The 20326-nt window shown below is 52.2% G+C and overlaps 1 protein-coding gene across 3 annotated transcripts in view; it reads right to left on the minus strand.

Annotated features, from left to right (window-relative positions):
• Prdm11 (PR/SET domain 11) overlaps positions 1-20326 on the minus strand; it is a 70275-nt gene that overhangs the window by 48736 nt on the left and 1213 nt on the right. The gene's annotated exons all lie outside the window — the stretch shown is intronic.

Raw genomic sequence — 20326 nt, forward strand, 5'->3', positions numbered from 1 at the left:
TGAGCTCCAGTCAGCTCAGGACTTCCTCCTGTGGAACCCAGCTGTTTGGGTCTGGTAGAACACTGTGCTCCTCCTAAGGTGGTCCCTCCGGCAGGACTTCTGAAATGTACCACATGCTCTCCTCTGTTGGTAGGACTTGGAGAGGCAGAGGTCAGAACAAGCCCTGGAGAACATGCTTCAGAGTGGCCGTGTTTTTGTGGTTTTTCATCCCACTGTGTTTGACATACTCAGGTGTCACAGATCCCTTCAGCAGCAGCTGGGCCACTCTCAGCTCCAGAAGCAGGAGCTGCCTGTGTCAATCAATGATACACCTCCACGGTCTCCCCAGCAACTGGACATAGAGCCTGGCCTTTTTGTTTGGTTTGTTTTCTTTTCTTTTTTATGATTGTTTTTACTTGTTTTTATTTTATGTGAACTGGTGTTTTGCCTGCATTCATGAGTGAAGGTGTCGGATCCCCTGGAGCTGGAGTTGTGAGCCTTCATGTGGGTGCTGGGAATTGAACCCAGGTCCTCTGGAAGGGCAGTCAGTGTTCTTTCTTAATCCCTGAGCCTATCTCTCCAGCCATCTCTCTGGTTTGGTTTTGGTTTTTGAGAAAGAGCTTCTCTGTGTAGTCTTGGCTGTCCTAAAATTCATTCTGTAGACTGGGCTGGCCTCAAACTCACAGAGATCTGGCAGCCTCTGCCTCCCACGTGCTGAGATTAAAGGCGTGTACCATCACTACCAGCAAGAACCTGGTATTTAAGAAATACCACCACATATGATTTCTCTCCTCTGCAGCAGACAGCTGACCCACTTTGGGGCAGTCAAAGTGAGTAAAAGGTGTTTATTTTGTGACTTCAGTGAGAAAGCCCACAGCTAAGGCAGCCTCAGCAGCCAAGTCCTGCAGAAGGCTTTGCAGGGCACATCCATGAAGCCAGCCAACAGAGCGGAAGGACATGGGTACAATAAGAAACATATTTGACCTTGTCCTTGGTTTCTGGCACACTCTCTAAAGGGAATGTCTCTTGTTATTCGTAAGAAGCCCTTTGGCCAAGCACCGGAGTTTACTTCTGGGGACTCCAGAGAGCTTCAGGGTGGGGCCAGCCTCATTAGAACACTAGAGCTTTCAACCTCACCCACTGAGCTCTGAAACTGTGGGATAGGGGCTGGAGGTTAAACCCTACTTCAACAGGGCTGGGGTATGATTCTGAGACAGAGTGCTTGCCTGGTATGTACAGGACACTGGATCCAATGACCAAAACCAGAAAACTAAACTCTTTTTTTTAAAAAAAATGTGGGATTGGGGAAATGCTCAGTGAGTAAACTGCTGTGCTAGCTCAAGAAACTGAGTTCAGTTCCCAGTACCTACATACGGTCCAAGTATGAGGCCATGTAGGGGAGGGGACAGATGGGTCATAGGGACTTGCAGGCTACCCAGTCTGCTGAAACAGTGAACTGCAGGTTCAGTAAGAAACCCTACCTCAAAAAAAGAAGGTGGACAGAAACAGAGGAAGAAGTCAACCTCCACCCTTAACATGTCCGTTCCAGAGTGCAGGTGCATGTGCTATGTATCACACACACACACACACACACATACACACACGTACGCACACACGCACACACCATTCCCTAAGCAGCTCTTCCACCTGGCAGTGTCTGGGTTGGGCCTTTTCTATAAGTCAGGAATGGTGAGAAACACCATTTCCTTCATTCTGTAAGTCAACCCAGGGGATGATGGAGACTGAAGAAGGCTCAGAGCCTCAGATCTGAGGTCAGACGTACAGACACTTAAGATCTGGAAGAATGGTCTGAAGCAGACGTCCTGTGGGACTGAGCCCTAGTCCTCTGAGGTCTGGGCTGAGCCTGGGAAGCCAGTGTGGACAATTGAGGCTGTAGGATCTGAGAACTGGTTGGTACTGGACACACTGGAGAATTCAATGGGCAAGGCTGGAGTGCTGGTCAGCAGGTGGGAAAGCCAGCCCACCTCTTCATTGCCTGAAAGCTTTAATCTCTCTTGAGCCTCTGCAGACAGGGTTTCTGCTCTGAGCAGCTGTCACCCACCCTTGCTTTGCCCTGCCCCACTGCAGGTATGGGGGCCCTTCCAGATAGGCTTGTTTGTGGTGGCTCCAGCTCGCCACCTGGTCCTTGGAAACCATCTCAGATGCTTGCTCTCTGGGTTGGGAGTTCGCACTGGGCGGTCTATGGAGAGGGCCCTGGTACAGGGACCTCTTCAAGATGCACAGGACCTGGATGTGATACTTCACACCTATACCCAGATCTTGGATTCAAGAGCAGCCCCTGCTACATAGTGTGATCTGATCTCACACCATGAAAACAGGTAAATGTTACATGTAGCCTTCAATCCCACCATTTCTCTCTCCTTTTCTCTGAGCCTCCCTAGAGTTTGGGAGCTCCATAACACATCGGCACATCAGGCAGCTGTACTAAAGAAGGAAGCTACTCCTCCCCAGTGACTCTTCCAGATCTCAGCTACTAGCAGAGAGCAGCCTCTCCAGGGTGGCTCCCTACTGGCCATCCATAGTTGAGACCAATCTGTCACAAGGGCCCCCCCTTGCTTCAAACCCTGTACAGTGACCATCTCATGCAGAGCAGATAAATACAGGACACTGTCCCCATTTCCTGTGACCTCATCACTTATGGTTCTTTCTCCCACTACCCCTAGCATAGCCCCAGGAGCCTGCCCTGCCTCTCACATGACTTCGTGGTGGCTATTTCCTCTGTAAGGAGTGCTCTTTCCAGCAGATGCACATGGCTTGTCCGGCCCTCCAGGCTTTGACTGATGTCAAATCTCTGGGCATCCTACATTAACTAGCACCCCTTGCTCTTTCTCTCCTGCCTGCTGCACTTTCTGCCGACAACGCTGACATCCAACGCACACAGTATTTATTTATAAGATTGGCCCCGGTCTCTCTCCAGCTAGAATGTAGACTCCAGGAAGTGAAGATGCTTATCTATTCTGTCCCTTGCTGTGTCCCCTGCAGCCAGAACAGGGCCTGGTGCAAAGTGGACACACAACAGACTCTGGGATGTATGGCCTCCTCTGTGGTGACAACGGGACCTGAACCAGAATGGCTGATGAGAAGTGCACACCAAGATGCTTCAAGTTATTGTAGTATGACTGGGGAAGCGCCTGAACCTCTCCGGGCCTGTGGATACAGGCAGCATCTACCTAGTAAGGCTGTTGTGTAAAGTGTATGTGGAGCTTGAGGAGTAAAGGCCCTTCAAGTCCTTCTTGCCAAGTCTGATGACTTGAGCTCAAACCCCAGGTACCACATGGTAGAAGGAGTAGACTGACTTTAAGTTATCTTCTGACCTCCACACATACATCATGGCACATGTGCACCCACAACACATGCACACACACACACACACACACACAAATAGACAAATAAATCTATTTTCAAATACACGATAACGCTGGTAGCACACAGAGAATGGCTCTGGTACTTAGATGTACTCGCATGTACTGGGTGGCTCTGGGCAGTTGGTAAGGTGAGGTGAGAGGTGAACTCGCTGGTAAAACAGAACCCTAGGTTCCACTTCTGATTTTGAGTCAGAGTCTGCCTAACATGCCTTGTTTAGGGGACTGTCCAAGTGCATGCTCAAGATGGGGGAGGGCTGCCTGTCTGAGTTCTGGGCATCCTTGTAACATCTCTACCGAGCATCTCTGGCTGTAAGGGCTTCCTGTCCTCTGGCTCCCAAACCATTTCTGCCGCGGGTTACATAGTAATAAAGTAAGTCAAGGGGACTTTGAGCATGTACCTGCTGGCTTCCTGAAGACGGACGTTGGCTTCTCTGCCCTCAGCCCTGGGTTCTTTTCCTACATAGCGACCCACTGTATGCTCATCACATCCTCCCCGGTGATTTGAGGGCAGGGTGATCTACCTGTCTTGCCTATGCAGTCATCTGCCATGCAGGGGCTCCTACTGTGCGCACTGAGCTGCTAGCAATAAAGTTGTTCTGATTCGGTACTTTAGTACTGACACTACGAGCCTAGGATTCTCCTATGACTCGTGTTTGTGGGGTGTGTGTGTGTGTTGTGTATATGTGCCTGAGGCAGTCATGTATAAACACCAGAGTAAGCATTTTTTCCACGAAGGTGGAAGGGCTCACGTACAGACCCATGCGTTGGCAGAGATCCTGGTTTGGAGGGATGCAGACGGGCCCTGCCTTTCTCAAGCACCTACTGTATGCATGATGTCACTCCCCACTGTGCCCTTCCTACTGGTGACAGGACGGGAGCTCTGCTTCTAAAGGACAAGCAGTGTAATGGGCTACTGAAGCTTACAGATGAAGGAGACCAAGGGGATGACACCGGCTAATACACCTGTGTACGTACGGTGACACTGGCACTAACACTTGTAATGTCTGCTTGTCACACCTGTGGGACAGACTGGGGTTGTGGCACGGCTCTGGTGGAGCTGACAAGCTCAGAAGGAAGAGGCTCTGCAGAGCAGTAACACTGCCAGGAAGGTGACCTTCCTTCACAGGCCTCCAGGAAGGAGGTGGGAGGGGAGACGCTCTAATGTGTCAATGCCCTGGCGGGGTGGGGTGTCTTCTAAGCCCAGTGGAGTGCACCCATTCCCTCCCTCGTGACTTGTCCTCCTGAAGTACCAGTATTGAACACCAGCACTGTCATACCTGCTGGGAACCCAGAGAACAAGGCTCCCATCCTCATGGGTCAGCAGCTATGCCCATGGGCATGCCTTACCCTGACCCTTCTTTTTTTCTGGCACCGACTGCCTGGTGTCTTGGGGATAGTTAGGTGTGTGACGACCAACCAATCAGAGCCTGGATCAGCATACTGTATCAGCAATATTCAGGGTTAGTGCACCTTCCTTCCTTCCTATCGCCTCAGGGTGGACAGGTAGGAGACCTAGCCAGTGGATGAAGAGATGGAGTGTCACAGGAATCCACTATGAAGAGAAAAGGATGCAGAAGAGCTGTGCCTGCTGCCAGGCTTGTGCCTCACCCCCACCACAACCCCACTCCAGTGGCTGCCTGTAAGTGGAGCCCAGTGCAGAAGAAAGCAGAAAAGGTTGGACAGAGTCCTGAAGACATTGTGTGAGCCCCTGCATCCAATGTTGCCTGAAGCTCTCTGGATTCTCTTGGACCTTGAGCTGAGTTGCATGCATTCCATTTTGGCACGACGGCTGAGCTTCTGGTAGGCTGTAATTCCATAAAGTCCACAACCTTGCAAACAGTTTTCCTTTGCTTTTCAGATGGAAGTTCAGAGGCGTCGAGTGGCTTGAACAAAGCTGCCCAGCAGCCGTCTGGAGTCTAAGGAGCACTAAGCCGACCCTCCTGCCCCTATTCCCGGCTAGCATGCCTGTAGGACAGGTGATGAACCGCAACTGAGAGAGGAAGGGATCCTGCGCAGGACAGGCCTTCCTGAGAGGATCCCACACGATCATCTGTGGAACCTGCTCCACCCTGAAGCGACAGGGAGGAAGGAAGTGTAGGTGTAGGCAGCTGTTGTTATCTGCCAGCTTTAAAGAAAGAGAAGAACCTGCAGGAAAGCCTGGGCCCTCCAGTCAGAAAGGCTTTCTGACTGCTCTCCAGTCAGAAAGGCTGGTCACACTGCGCAGGTGGCTCCACACAGTGGCAGTGTGCTGGACACAAGCGGGAGCCCCGCTCAGATGAGCCAGCCTGGCTCCCCAGCTCCGAAGGCAACCAGTCAGCCTCTTGTGTTTCCTGTGGTGGCCTCAGAGCTGGTGACCTTTGTGGCAGACTGAGGACAAGTCCCAGATGATGACCTAGGAAGCATCCAGCCTGCCCAGCTCGACTGCTTCCCTACACTGAACCCCGAAGACTCTGAGCTGAAGTGGATGACATCATGTGCAGAGAGGTACAAGAGGCCAGAAATGAGAGCACAGGCAGACAGGTCCCTGCAAGGAGCAGCTCAAGTAGAATCAGAGAAGGCAAGTGTCAGAGGGAGATGCCCTGCTGTGATCAGAACTAGGGAAGCCTCCAGTTGTCCCTTTATAAAATGAAGCAAGTCAGGCTGTGCTGCTGTGAGCCTGGGATTTCTTCCGCTTAGGTGCTGAGCCCCACTCTACCTGTCTATACAATGAGGTGATTGGGTTTCATTTCCTTTAGCACCTGCCTGCTCTGGCTTTCTGTGACCACACTTGGGAGGTAGGGGTGCGGTGCAGGAGCCTTCCGCAAACTCCCAGCATTAGACCAGCAAGGTACAAACACCTTCCCATCAACCTCCTTATTCCACCACAGAAGCCAATAAGTTATGGTAAAAACTGATAGACTCCAGACCTGGGATCCATTGCAGTCCATTTACACCAAATCATGACAGCCCAGGGTCACCCCACATGAACATGGCAGGCCACTGCAGCTGGCACCCAGCACCCAACTGGCAGAGCCCCTTCCATTTCTCTCACAGGTTCCCGAATGGGAAATGAATCATGAAAACCAAGAAGGTAAAATTAGTTTGCCCTGCCAAGGAGTAATTTATGCTGCGACCAGCCCCTGGAGGGAGGACTGTATACAGGCTTGGGTTGGCCTCTGGGTTTGGCAGAGGGCAGCCTGGCCATCTGGAGCCCCTGTCTCCGGGCTCTTCTATTTCTGGCCTCAGCTTCCTGGGCTGCTGGCACAGGCTCTAGAGCATTCCTAAGTCCCTCCTTGTCCCTTCCCTGGCAGCAGACCTTCGGCAAGCAGACATGCCTGGCTTCCGGCTAGCTGCCCATCCCACTGCCCTCAGAGTTCACAGGTGAGGGAGGTTCAGTTTGGAAAGGATGCTTGGGCAACTACAGAGTAACAACCAAGCAGGATCTGAACCCAGTCCTCTGCTTTCCACAAGGTGGTATGCTTTCCCATGCTTGGCACTTCTGCCTGATCTCCAGTCATCAGGTGAGTGTGACAAGGGGACACTGGCAGCCCCCATACCTACTATGTGTTCTCCAGTCTCCAGCTCTGGACACTAAGCCCTTCATGTTCTATCCACTGACAAGGAGGGAGGTCCCTTACTAACACAAGGAGTGGGGCTTACAAAAGCTACAGGGCAAGTGTGAATACCATTGTAGAGATCTTGCTATTGGGCTGTTTGTGCACAGAGTAAATATGGGTGAGGGAGTGAAGAACTCACTGCATACAGGGGACTATGTGGCTATGTCACTCATAGGACTGACCAGGCCCAATAGAGGTCCTGGGTCTAGTTCTCATCTAGGCAGCTATTTCTATTTGTGGGATCCATGAGGAACACAGGAGCCACTGGAGGAGGGGTTCATCTGAAGGCAAGTGAGTCAGGTAAGTTACCTCACCTTCTTGAGTCTTGTTAAAGATAGGCTCAGGGGAGGCTGGGGACGGGGGTGTGGAGGGCAAGCATGGTAGGCTGAAAGAGTTCAATGGCAATACAAGTGTCCTGTATGAAAGTGCTCACACTGTCTGCCCTCAAGTTCCTCTGGCTCCAGAGCACCAATAACAGCCGCAGGCACCCTTGTAGAGAATGTGCTTCCACTCCAGGGGCTGGCAGTGAGCTGCTGTGTGGCCAGCTGGGAGAAGCATCGCCTCCTCCCTAGGATGTAGTTCCAATCAGCTCTGCTGCAGGTCTCCCAGAGTGAGCACAGCTGCTGTAGCCAGGGCTCTGGGTACAGCGCTTTCAAACTGCACTGCTGGGCCTCTTCCCATCAAAAGTGTCGTGCAAAGAGTCCAAGTGGCTCCTGCAAGCCTCCCAGTCACACGTGCCTCCCAGAAAAGCCCTTATTCCACAGTCCGATGGATCCCTTGCTCACACAGCCTGTGCTAGCAGTAAGACAGGGATGGAGCTAGCCAAGTGCACCTGTAACTCCAGCACTTGAGAGGCTGAGGCAAGAGAAGCCCTATGAATTTGAGGCCAGTCTGGGCTATATGGGGAAGCTGTCTCCCACACCTCAGCTTTCCCAGCTACACATGGGAACTAACAACAGCAGCCGCCATGGGTCATTCTGAGGAATATTTGGCTCATCACAAAGCACTGACCATCACCTAGCCCAGGTGAGCGCTCAGCACACAAGCGAGGTGTGAGACCAGACCCCTATACAAATCCCTCTGACACTATACTCATGACCTTCACTCCGAGCAGGGCCAGGTAAGTACCTTCAGAATGAGGTGACAGCAGACTAGCAGGAGCCAGCAGCTAGAACAAAGGGGGCAGGCAGATGCTCTGCCACCCACCAGCACCCTCTAGCCCATTAGTCTTTCAGAGACTTACTTTTCCCAGTTGAAAACTGGCCCAGTGATGGCTGTTCTGTGCTTCCCTGGGAGTCCCCAGTGTCCTCCCTCTAACAGGGCAGAGGACCTTGGAGCAGCGACTCTTCAGCTGGCCATTTCAACTACCAGGAGGGTGTGTGGCTTGGTGCTGAGGAGGGCTGGGCTGAGGCCAGCCACACACTCCTCTGCTTTTAAAATGTAATCCCAGCTGTCTGCACTCACTGACCACACGCCACTGCCCAGAGAGGCAAGGCTAAGCAGACTGCCCGGCTGGCCACCCTCTGCCAAAATGATCACATTGGGTGGCCTTGTAAGAAAGGAGTGAATAGACAGCCAGATGGCCTGGCTACCACTCCCAGCCCTGCCAGTGGTCAACCATGTGGGTGGCTTTGAGAATGTCGTTTAGGAATCTGTAACCTTGGTTTCTCCTCCCGGGCAACAGCCACAGCCAGGGCACCTGTTTCCCAAGGCAAGCTGGTCAGGCAGGGCACCCTCTTCCGCTTGCAAGGGCTAGAAGGAAGCGTCAGAAGCCATCCCCTCAACATGGAACCAGGAGAAGGATGTACTCCAGAGCCTGAGGCAAACCCTTGCCTGGGCTAAGACACCCAGCTCCCAGGGGAAAGACTGGCCCCAAGCTGCTTTCTTCTTTTGCCCACCCTGCAGGCCAACAGAGATCAAATCCACAGCCACAACGGCCCCATTGAAAACCAGTAAATGTGTCCAAGGTGTGGGGTTACATTAGGTGCTATGCTCCTGGCCACCTCCTCAGAGCAAATGACCAGGACAGCCACTTTCCCTCTCTGCAGGCCCCAGTCCAGAACCTTCGGGGCCAAGCTGGGTAGAAATCTGATCACCCGATGCATTCCCAGGCAGCAGCGTCCTCTGGGACACCCACTGACCGGGGAGTGGAGGCGTCACAAAGGCGAAAGAGCCAACCCAGGCTGCTCAGCAGGGACGTGGGCTCTGCGCCCAGTGAGGCGATGGTGAACAAAGTCAGAGGCAGGACCCCTACATAGCCAAGAGGGGCTGGTGGAGGAGAACTGGAAGACTGCCCAGGCAAGAAAGTGCTCGCTGTGCATAAGGACCTGAGTTCAAACCCTAGGGATGTAAAAAAGCCAGGTGCACCAGTGGGGAGGCAGAAAGCGTCCTGGGGCTTGCTGGCCAGTCAGTCCAGCCAAATCAGTGAACTCCAGGCTAGACTCTGGCACACACACACACACTAAGCCAGACTTTTCTAGGTAGAATGTCGAAACTTAAAGTACCCAATAATCAATACTACAGGCAATTCTTGCTGTCTATGTGCTACATACTATGAGACTTTATAGAAAAAGAACTCTGCAGGGCTTTGGCAACTGTGATGCTAGTCTCATGGAATAGCCAGGAATGTGGAACCTGCTAAGGAAAGCCTTGTTTGTCAACATTCCACTTTTACAGCAAATATATAGTTGTATGTTCTTTATAGGATTAAAACTCAGCACAACAAAATTTAAAAGACACAAAGATCTGCCTTGGGAAACTGATCCACCTCACCCCACAGCAATACAATCACCTGCAATAGGGTTGGGAGCATCAGAAAAAATTCTAATGCCTCGTGGACTGGTGGATTGGGTGTCCCTGCAGAGCCTGGCTAGCAAAGCAGGGGCCCAAGGCCTACCCACCCACTTGTGGAGTCCTTTTAGAGAAGCACTGTACACGGTTAGACCCTGGGAAGGGGGAGGCTAGGCAATGTGGGTCCCACTGTGACTTAAGAAATGGCTTAGGCAGTCAGAGGTAAACACCCTGGCTACTGAGAGCGGCCTGCCCTTCCCTACAACACCCAGCTTCTGTAGTGACCTCAGCCTCCCTCCCAGAAGCTGCCTAGCTCCTGTCCAGCTTCCAAGGTGCTTCAGGATAGAGGGTACGTCTGAGAGGAATGATTCAGAGGTAAAGTTCAAAAAGGAAAGAGGAGAAAGCAGGCAAACATACCAAGTGTTCATGCAGCTAAGTAGCTGATGGTGACACTGTACCCAGGCAAGGGCCCTAACTGTCCAGGGAACCATAGCCCCAGACAGACTGAACCTGGCACAGCCCCAGCTAAACCCCAGGTCAGGACCATGTAACAGTCAAATACCGATGACATCACTACTTCAGGCCAACTCCAATGTGGACAGAAGAGCCAGGAGGAATAGACCTGAGCCTCAGCTCTGCCCTCAAGTACCCACACAAGACCCTACCATCTTCACTGAACTCTTGGGAACCTCAGTTAGTTCATCTGCCAACTGGGCCAACGTGCATCTCCCAAGCTGGCTATGAATAACTTAATGTCAGCTCACCTCTTTGTGAAAAACAGTGGTTCCGCTAACACAAGTGGTCAAGGCCACACTCTAGGGATACCCAAGGCACCAAGAAAACAAATGGGCAATGTCTGGGCTCCAAGACAGTTAGGCTTGCTGGGTGTGGTGGCACATGCCTTTCATTCTAGCACTTAGGAGACAGAGTTAGACAGATCCCTGTGAACTTGAGGCCACCCTGATCTACACAGAGAGTTTCAGACCAGCCAGGACTATATAGTTGTACCCTGTGACAAAACAAACAATCAAAGCACAGGCAGAGAAGTGAGGAGCAGGGAGTTGTTATTGGGGGATACTAAATGGTGCCTGAGACAAACCAAGCCCCTGATGAGCTCTGACTCCTGGGTGCAACCTTAGAGGATTATATTGGGGGACTCTGCCAAGCAGGCTTTGGATGTTCTTTGAGAAACAGGGACATGAGGTAGTCCTGCATGACATTAATCAGGGAAGCTGCCAGCTTCAGGGAGGACAGGCAGCAGGGAGAAACCTGAGACCACCGACCTAGGATCTGCTCCTCCTCCCCCTCCCCCCTTCCCCCCTCCCCCCCAGAGTGCTACTCTTCCAGTGTGACCAGAGCCTCCTCAAAACCAAGGCACCTCAGTGACTCCAGGCTGGCTGGCTTGAAGCCCAAGTTGGGTCAGGTGAAGAAGGCCTGCCCTGCCCCACCCCATTCTACAGGAGTACAGAGTCCCTGAACAGCAGCTGCCCAGCCTGCGGCTGCTGCAGGACCCAGCTAGGCTGGGAGCCTAACAGAGAGAGTGAGCCAGGGGCACCCTTAACAGGGCCCCAAGGAGAAGGGAGAGGCTGGTGCTAGTGGGAGGGGTGCTCCCACAGCTCCCTCCTGGGCAGCCCCCCTCCTTGGGCTTGTGGCCACATGCAGGCCCAGGCACACCTTGGGTTCTTCCCAGAAACCAAGGACAAGGTGGGTCCCTCAAGCTCAGAAAAGAGCCTGGGAGAGAGAGCTGAGGGAGTAACCTCTTCACACTATGCCATGCTCCCTTGGAGTGGTGCAGGCTGGGCCCAGCTTCCAGGTGTGGCAGAAATGCTGGCCTCAGACCTGGCCATTAGGAAAGCAACCTGGGAAACAACTGCAGGCCACTGTCCCTTCTGACCTCAGCTCTCCAGATGGTAGGCCACAAACCCGGGTAACCCCAGCCTCTACAACAAAGCCCCAGCTTCCCCCATCCTTGCATGGGCCCCACTGGACCCCAGAGAACCTGGTCACTCCACTGGCTGCTCTCCAGGTCAGGCCCTGCAGCTCTAGTGTTAGAGGTGGGGGCGATGAAGCTTCACCCACAGCCAGCAAGCACAAGCTCACAACCAGGACAGCCTAGGAAGGCTATGGCCTTACCCTAGGGGCCTGCTGGCTCACCAGCCAGGACTGCTTCATAGAATGGGCAGATAGCTCCTCCCTGGCAATTCACTCCACTGAGCCCGGGACAGCCTCCCTGACGAGTGAAAAAGAAGGACTGCACCCCAGGGTGGTCTTGTCCCTCCTCTAAATAACCATGACCGTTCTGCTACAGGGACAGAAGTTCTCAACCTCAAAGCTAGCTGCATCTCACCCCTACTAAGGAACGATCAAGATCTCCTCAGCAGCTCCACGTAAGTCCTTCCAGTCTCTAGGGCCATCTCATCCCCTCTCCCAGATGCCAAGACCTCTTGTCATTCAATGGATAGCGGGCCTTCCCTGTGCTTACCTTCACATACCTGTTCTCAAAAGCCCTTCCTTCCCCTCTGCAGACACACTTCTCACTTCTACTTTTTTGTTTTGTTTTGTTTTTGAGGGGTGTTCAGCTGCTCCCCTACCTCTGGGAAGTAGACCTGCATGTACATTTTTCCCCACTGCCAAGGCCAAGCCTCAGAGTCCTTGCCTTCACTTATAGTCAGGGCAGGAGCCGGAGCTGTTCAAACTACCTGTGACTAAAGACACCTTGCTTCAGCTTCCAAATGGTGGTCCTTGGCTGCGTTTGCAAACAACAGTGAAAATGGTAGAGGGACCTCGTGGTGCAGTAAGTTTCTGAGTTTGTTCTCCAAGTCTATACCAATCTCCCTACAGACCTGTGACACGGCCTTGGCGGATCTGTAGGCAGAACAGTAGCTCACAGCTGCTCACCTAGGGCAGAGGTCCACCCAGCATTCCCTACGAGGCACGGGCCAGGCTGCTGCCGGCCTAGCATTCCAAGGAGAGCCGTCCCGCAGTGTGCTGGCATTCCAAGGAGAGCCATCCAGCAATGTTCTTGCATTCCCAGACCCCAAGGGAGTACTGGTCAACTATGTGATGACGAAGTGTTGAGTAGATAGGTCCAGCCGCCCCACAATGCAGCTGCACTTGTGTCAAGAGTCCTCTTTGTCCCAGACTAGCCTGGGCTATGGTTCTTAATGTTCCATGTTTTCGCTGCACTCCCCTGCAGTTCAAGGATCCAATGGGAAAGCCACCGGTCACCCAGGGCAAAGATCAGCCCAGCCACCACCAGCAGTAACCCAGAGTAGGTGATAACATCAGCACAGTGGGGCAGCTGAGGCTAAGCAGGACTGTGCACACACATGTGCTTCCTGCAGGCATAGCTGGTACTGGGGCTTTGAAGGAGCCCAGGAGAAGCTCAGTATTTCCTGAGAGGGATTAGTCCTGTTCCATCATGCACTAAGTCACAAGCTTCTTTGGCACACCTCCTTTTCCCGTTCCCCAGGCAAGGGGCTTCTCTCTCTTCCCCACACCCCCTAGCTGGGACACTGAATCCTTGGCAAACACCAACCTCCCTGGCTACTCTGACTTGCTTCCTGGAACCTTGCTAGTCTGCACAGGGGCTTTACAGGCACACAGATACACAGGGATACATACAAGGCAAGTCACCCTGACTCTGCTGTGACTGTGAGGTCTGAGCCAGGTTCCATAACCCCCATCCTCCAGATCATACCCTACCTCAAGCCATGACAATGTTGGGTCCACTGCAGCTGAGTCCCCGTGCACTGCCACATTACAAGCTCTCTCATAACAAGCTCTCTCAGTTCCTCCCTGCAGGAACTGAGGGTCTACTCAGCCTCTCTTGTATCCCAAGCTAGGCACTCCATCACCCATGGAAACTGACTGTAGGACCCTTTCTTGGCCCTCATTCTTTCCCTCCAGGAAAGTTCTAGAAAGCCAGAGATAACAGGCTGGGAGCTCTGGGATTGTTGCGGGGGTGGCTTCACATCTACCTTCTCAGATACATCCACACCAGCTCAGCTCAAGATTAAGTCACACCATATCCCACCTGTAGCCTGCTCTCTTGTGTTCACTAACAAACCTTCCCTGAGGTTACAGTGTCCCATGGACACTGGTTACTACAAACACATCCAGGAGTGAGGTCCTTGAGCACAGAGGAAGGTTGGATTTGGAACCTGGCCTCTCTAAAGCAAATGATTCCTATCAGGTCACTTCTGATCTCTGAGCCTCAGTGTACTGGCTGGTTTTGTGTCAACTTGACACAAGCTGGAGTTATCACAGAAAAAGGAGCCTCCCTTGAAGAAATGCCTCCATGAGATCCAGCTGTAAGGCATTTTCTCAATTAGTGATCAAGAGTGGGAGGGCCCCTTGTGGGAGGTGCCATCCCTGGGCTGGTGGTCCTGGGTTCTATAAGAAAGAAAGCTGAGCAAGCCAGGGGAAGCAAGCCACTAAGTAACATCCCCCCATGGCCTCTGCATCAGCTCCTGCTTCCTGACCTGCTTGAGTTCCAGTCCTGACTTCCTTTGATGATGAACAGCAACATGGAAATGTAAGCTTAATAAATTATTTCCTCCCCAACTTGCTTCTTGGTCATGATGTTTGTGCAGGAATAGAACCCCTGACTAAGACTCTCAGTTTCCTCAATGGCACGATGGGGTGTCCTGTGAGGTAGCCTGCCTGCCTTGGGACTTTGGATAAAGGTTTTAGGAGTAGGCAGAACCAGGAGGAGAATGCTGGGTTTTCTTCTGTGTTGGAGGGGAGAGAAAATTCCACAGGCCACAGAAAGCTCCAGAGGTTCAGGTGTGTCTCATTGAAAAGACAGAACCCAGCCCTCCACAGTTACTCTTCTCTGAGGCCGATGCCAGGAGGCAGGATGCCAGCTGCCCATGTCTGCTCCCCTCCCCCATCATCGCTTCATCTGAGACTTTTGGTCTAGCCAAATGGGACTCCACGTTCTGGCTCTGAGGTTCCCAGGGTGGAAAAAGGTCCTGAAAACAGCTATGCCAAGACCCTACCAATCAAATCCATTTTAAAGTGCCAAACAAACCTGCTGGGGATTATTAGATAAGACATAAAATAGCCCCTAAGGCTTCTTTTGTGATGTAGCTTTCACAAGGTGACTGGGAAAAGTCTAAGCTGTGTGCCCTTCAGCTGGTCAAGCACTCTCTCTGAGCCCAGGTTCCCCTTTCCATAAATGGATGTGAAAAGCAACTTCTGTCAAGGACCACAGTACTCAAAACATGTTCCTTCCAGCAGCTGACCCCTCCTGGGGAGCAGTGTCTTCAATTTGATACTGACAACATAGAGGACAATTCTCTTCTACAGAATATGAGGCAAGATGGACACCCTCATCTCTGTGGCCAGAAAAGGAAACTGGAGCCAGGCAGGCTTGGTAGCCTCAAGCAACAACCTGCGTGTGGAATGAGTGCCTGGGGCGAGGCCAGATCAAGGGCAAGCACAGAGACCTCTGTCCACCTCTTTTCAGGTACATTGTCCTTGGTAAAGAATACAAGATCATGCCCATGCCCAGGACATGCTTCCCTGGTGCATAGTGACTCTACATCCAGAAAGGTAGTTCCAAGTCAGGCCTAGCACCAGTCACTGGCTGCCCAGTGCTTGCTGGGAGCTGTCTGTACACACCCCCAGGCTAGGCATGGTTATCATTCCCACTCTACAGGCAGGGAACAGCCAGTCAGGGGAGTGGCCTCCTCCCATTAGGACACCCCTACTGCCAAGCAGCAAGGCAAGGGACCTGGCCTAAGGCACAGGTCCTCTGCAGGGCACAATGCAGCCCCACCAACCTGGTCTCTTCCCAGCTTCCCTCTTCCTGCTGGATCTCAGATCCAAGTACTCCCAAACGAAATGATGAACATTAGGATTCTCTGCCGGCCTGAGCTGAGCCTTCACCTGTCCACTCCTACCTGTAATCATCTCTTCCACTGGCTTCCTCCACTTTTTCTATCACCTCTGCAACCACTTCTATGCAGCCTGTGCACTCTAGACCAAGGATCTGGTCACCATGCCTCATAAAATCCCTCAGAGCCTCCCGGCAGCCTACCAACTACGCAAACTCATTCTTGGCCAGCACAACTATTCTAACATAGCTGTGAACTGGGGTCAGGGTTATTTAGGCAGGAGCCAGGTGACCCAGCTTCAAATCCCAGCTGCACAGCTTACCAACAGTGAAGCCCTCTCCCTTTTTGAGCCTCTGTGTCTCAAACCATAGACAGGGGGAACACAGATGAGGGGACCATAAGGAGTGAGCACTCCACTCATCCACAATTTCACATAGCTTCCAGGCCACCATCTCTAAACTCTACACTGTTCACAGGGGCGAACCAAGCGCCAGATATTCTAGAATTCTCTAAGAACAGAGAGGAAGAGATAAGCAAAACAGGTGAGGCATAAGATATGTTATAAAGAGAGAGTACAAGGAAGCTGAGACAGAGAGTTGTGCGGGCTGTAATCCTAAACAGGAAAATGCCCCAGAAGGCTGTAGTTTTGGCAGTCCTGGTGCTGAAGACAGAGCCAGTACAAAGCTAACTTCGGAGCAGTACTCCAGGGAGCTGGAGCTCCTGTCCGAGGCCAGGACCAGGACATTGTTCTCTGATATCTGTCCCTCCCTCCTGCACCCACACACTCATCAACCACAGGCCATCTTTCCAAGGCTGCCCACCAGTCCTGACCCACTCTGATGCCTCTCTTCCTTCTCTCTCTTCCTCTTCATCCAGCCCATCCTGAAGGTGTATCCTCCACTGAGGAGACTTCGTCGTGACTGGAATCGACAGCTCTCCCCTTCCCCATCAACTGTAACCTATGACCACCTTACCTGGTGCCTAGCTGTGTGCAGGCCCAGGTTTCCCCTCCTGCAATCTTTTTTTGGGGGGGCTGCTGGGCTGGGGGATATCACTCATGTAGGTACACTGTGTGTGTGAACAGCAAGCCCTCTGAGTATCAGCAGATACAAATCTGCAATAGGAAATAGGCTTTTTAAAAATAACAACACACATTTTTCTTTCTTCTGGCTTTTTTTTTTTCTTTCTTTCTGCACGGCTTGTTTTTCCGCCATGGCCCCTGGGCCAGCTGCCGAGAAGCCCCTCCCTGGCCCCACTCTGAGAACATGGGGCTCTGGGGCCTCCAAGGACTTGCAGGCTCCAGTCAGAGGTGGAGATTACCAGCCAGCTTCACTCTCTCAAGCCCCACTCCCAGGTACTCCTGGGCCAGACACTCCTCTGCTCAAATGTCAGTATTAGAGGGGTGTCCAGGAGGGTCACTGACCCCACACGACACTTTCACAGAGCTTGCTCTATTATACACCTTCTCCACCCTCTCACACCCACACACTCACCAGCCACCCACTGAGGCTGGCCACAGGTCCCTTCCCCCACACTGATGCCTCTCCCCTCCCCACCCCCTCTTTTCTTTCTCTCTCTCTCTATCCTGCCCATCCTATCCAGGAAGCTCCCAGGATCCTCTGCCTTTGCTCCAAGAGACTGCTTTCAGATGACACCCCACTTTGCGATCCTGGTCATGCCATAAAGCTCTATGCTTCTCACCCCACCTCTTAGAACCTCAGTTTCCCCATCTGTGAGATACTTGTGGGTGTCTCCAGAACAGGGATGTGATATGGAGTGGCTAGCACTTGTGTATCCTAGTGATAGTGGCCCACATGTTTGAAGGCCCTGCAGCAGTACAGAGGTATTTGAAGACATGGAGCCTACTAGGAGGTCCCTGGGTTACTGTGTGTGTGTGTGTCTGTCTGTCTGTCTGTCTGTCTGAAGAGGCTCCTTCCAGACCCTCTGTCTTAGACATGTGATCTCCCTGGTCACATGCCCCTCCACGGTGATATCCAGCACACTGACACACTCTGAGACATCTCCTGGAGCTGAGGCCATGCTGTTTGGACCTTCAGATTCCAAAACCATTAGCTAAATGAATGCCCTTGCCTCAGATAGTATAAGGCCTCGGGTGTTTCACTGTCCGGAGAAATTGACCTCTACAGGACAGAGCTGCTTAGTGCCTGATGGGTGTAAGCCCTCGGAGACCACTAGCTGCAGTCACGCCTTCCTCTCCCCACCCCACTTGCACTGAATCACCCCTTAAGTCAGCAGAGATCTCGGGGTCTCCGATCTCATCCCCCCTCTCTCTCCTGGAATTGATTATCACAGTTCTCTGGGGCTTGGTGCTGCTGGGTCCAGACACCTGGAAGGACCAAGAACTTCACATCTGCCCTCTACAAGTTACTTACTGCTGCGTCTAAAGCCTTCCTGCTGGGACTGCAGCTCAGGGAGGCGTGGGGAACAGTGCCTGTAGGCGTGGGGAACAGTGCCTGTCCTCAGCCTTGGTGAGTCCCCGTCAGGGCCAAATACTCACAGAGGGCATTCACCCAGCAGCTCTCAGGCACAAGCCACTTACCTGAAACAGGACCCATGGTCTGATGACGATATAAGGTCATCACCAAGTAACAACACCAGCATGTGGGAAGTTGCTACAGAAAGATGAATCCAACGAGAGGAGGATGGGGACCAGAAACACCTGTAACCCAAGTTTACCCTAACCTAGAAAGGCTTCCTGGAAGAGGTAACATAAGCTATCTTGTAAGAATAAGCCAGCCTGGGTCTCAGTGGTTTCAAACATCAAAGGTCTATCTCTCAGTTGTATCACATGCTTTTTGTGGACCATCAGGGTACACTACTCAAGGAGTGACACAGAAGCCGTTCCAATCCTGCTATCAGATGCTACACCACCAAGAACGAGACCCTGGGAGAGTCTTGCATTGACAGCTAAATGCTTTGAGCCGCAAGCAATGCATTTCTGTGAGTCCCAACTCACTAGCTAGTCACATGGCCTCAACCTAGAATAAGAGGACCTGAAGTCAACCCTGTGGTATACCTGGATTTGCTGGAAATATTTTTAGGAGGCCAATAAAAACCACCAGACATGGGGGCTGGAGAGATGGCTCAGTGGTTAAGAATACTGACTACCCTTCCAGAGGTCCTCAATTCAATTCCTAGCCACCACATGGTGACTCACAACCATCTGTAATGGGATCCTATGCCCTCTTCTGGTGTGAGCAATTGTGTGCTCATATAAATAAATCTAAAAACGAAAACAAAAAAATAAAATAAAATAAAGACCAGCAGACATTTCCACACCATTCTACCCCTCACTGACTTTTACTCATTCATAAATCCTAGGTCGGGATTCCAAGAAAGACTGGCTAGGGCAGATGGGGCTGGGCACAGAGAGGTGGGGAGGGCAGGAGATGAGGCTGAGGAAAGGGGAGAGTCATGTTATAGGTAGACTTTGCCACTATCAACAATCTGATCCTTTATCAGAGGTGCACAAGGCAGACTTGGGGGGCAGCAGGAACAGGAACTGGGGAGCTTGAGGTGAGTTGTACCACGGGGAACAGGGCAAGAGGCTTATCTCAAACCCTAGCAGTTCTCCCGGAGCAGGCAGTACTGTTCCGCAATGTGCTAGTAGGGAGATGTTAGGAAGCCAGGATGGGTTGGATTCACTAAAGAGAGCTTCCTGGGCTTAGAGATGGGTGGACTGACTGGATGAGGCAGGCAGAGACACATCGAGATCAACGCCTATGGAGGAAGGCCAGGAGTATGTTAAGGTCCCTAAGTGAGAGACCACAAAGGCAGCATAACTCCAAACCCCCAACTCCTCCTCCAATGGTCTTTGCCTCTTTCAGGCTTTCTGATAACCCCACATTGAATCTAGGTGAAGAGTAAGCCAGGTGGAAAACTCTCATCAGACACCTCTGCGAACATTCGGACCAGAAAGCTCCAGTAACTCAGGCTGGGGGTGATGACCGTGTTGACAAGATTAAGGGCTCCTGGGAGAAGTGCTCCTTATTCTTGAGACAGATACTCAGAAGGTACCACACCCTGAGAGTACCTGCTCCTCAGGGGCACTGTCAGTCAGGGGCTGTGTGGAGCAGGCTGGGGTCTGGCAAACAAGTGTGATACCTGAGATAGTTCAGAGCATCGCCCAGCATCAAAGCTCTAGATTCTGAAACCAGGAGCCTGACCCTGAGCCAGGTACTTGATTGGTTCTTATCTCAGTGCTCTACCAGTTGACTCCCAGACAGGCTGTCCTGAGCCCACTGCAGGGAAGGACCCCCTTGAAGAGATCAACTACAGCCCTGCAAAATCCAAAGCCCTGCGGCAAGGATCCTGAAGATGTCCTTTCCATGAAACTAAATAAGCCAAGGGGCCTGGGCCGTCTGCCCAGAAGGTTTCCAGCAGAGACCATGCCCTGCTCCCCAGGGATGAGGGGAATATGGGACTTCTGACCCATATACCCTACACCATCAACCAAGACCTAGGAAAGTCCCTGCCTTCCTCTGCAGGGGACAAGTGGGCAAGGCAAGCTGGGGTGACCCGGGCATCACACTTCATGGAAAATTATTCTGCTTCAGATAGACAAAACTCCCAAAGTTTATAGGGTTCCCAAGATAAAGAGAAGGCTCCCTTCACCGCTCGCAGTCCCCACGCACAAAGGACTGGGTGTGCTTCTTCTGGATTACTCTAAATCATAGGCCACGGCTGACTCCACACGAAGCCATGGTCAAAA

The sequence above is a fragment of the Mastomys coucha genome, unplaced genomic scaffold (assembly GCF_008632895.1).
Source record: "Mastomys coucha isolate ucsf_1 unplaced genomic scaffold, UCSF_Mcou_1 pScaffold15, whole genome shotgun sequence".
Classification (NCBI taxonomy): domain Eukaryota; kingdom Metazoa; phylum Chordata; class Mammalia; order Rodentia; family Muridae; genus Mastomys; species Mastomys coucha.